Source organism: Nematolebias whitei, chromosome 7 (assembly GCF_014905685.2).
Source record: "Nematolebias whitei isolate Nwh7 chromosome 7, NemWhi1, whole genome shotgun sequence".
Classification (NCBI taxonomy): Eukaryota; Metazoa; Chordata; class Actinopteri; order Cyprinodontiformes; family Rivulidae; genus Nematolebias; species Nematolebias whitei.
This window is the reverse complement of record NC_056504.1, coordinates 5,371,061-5,372,352: the sequence shown is the minus strand read 5'-3', so window position 1 is coordinate 5,372,352 and position 1,292 is coordinate 5,371,061.

Below are 1,292 nucleotides of genomic sequence, written 5' to 3'. Positions count from 1 at the left end.
CAAATAGAGCAGCACAGTCTGGTTACACTGTCCATACCGTCTCTCTAGTGTTCCAAATAGAGCAGCACAGTCTGGTTATACTGTCCAAACCGTCTCTCTAGTGTTCCAAATAGAGCAGCATAGTCTCTCCTCTCCTTGCTCAGCAGCAGTCAACAGGCAGCTGCATCCTCACACAGGCACAAAGCTAGTTGCAGTGCTCTATTCTCCTCATACCAGCCAACTACAACAGCTAATATTTCAAACTGAGTGAAAAACACCTCCCATGGTGTCTTTCCACTTGGGTGTTTTTATGTTTGCTGCTACTTCCCACCCCTGGGCGCCACCCTCTTTGTTTACATCACGTGACGGTGCATCACGCGAGTTCGACTCTATTCCACCGAAACCGCGGTCATGGAAAAGTTCTCATTTCTAGCCAAACCTGGCGAAAATCCAGCCTCAGCAGACATTTGCAGCTCTGTTTCTCTCATTCTGTGAGCGGTCCAATGCAGCCAGGCTACCAGCTCCTCCCCCTTAATCTTGTCTGCCAACATCAGTCCCCATCCGTGATTAGCGCCGCCGGCAACTTCAGAGGCAGCTTGTAGTTTCACTTCTGACACCAATGTAATGTTGACGTGGTCACTCAAGCCGCAGACGTTTTGCTCTTACCAACGATTTATTCAGGAACAATAATTACAGGTCAAATAACTGTCACTGTTCGGCCGTAACTCACGCCAGAGCTCCTCGGTATCGCAACAGGTGCATCCCACTCCTCACAAAAACTGGCCACCCAACCAAACCCCACCCCATCTCATTTCCCAACAACCCCTGCGACACAACAGAATATGTCATATACAAGAACCAGTAACAGTGCAACAGGAATAGTAAACATGTAACAATATAATAAATCCTCAAGGATCATTACAATATATTAATTAAATTGTTGGTCAGTAAACTGACCAGCTCGTGCCCCACTTTAACGAGTGCAAAATAAATAGAATAAATGTAGTGGACGGGAGTGGAGAAAGTGTCACCCTTCTTATTGCTACATAGTGTATTAGGTTTCCTTAGGCTACTATTAATCTTTCAGCCCTTCCATCCATCCATTATCTTTTATCCGCTTTTTCCATTTTGGGTCACGGGGGTTGCCAGTGCCCATGTCCAGCAATCACTATGCGAGGGGCGGGGGACAACCTGGACAGGTCTCCAGTCCATCACAGGGACACATAGAGACAAACGAGACAAACAACCATTCACTCTCTCTCTCACCTAGGGACAATTAGGAGTTACCAATCAGCCTAACATGCATGTTTTTG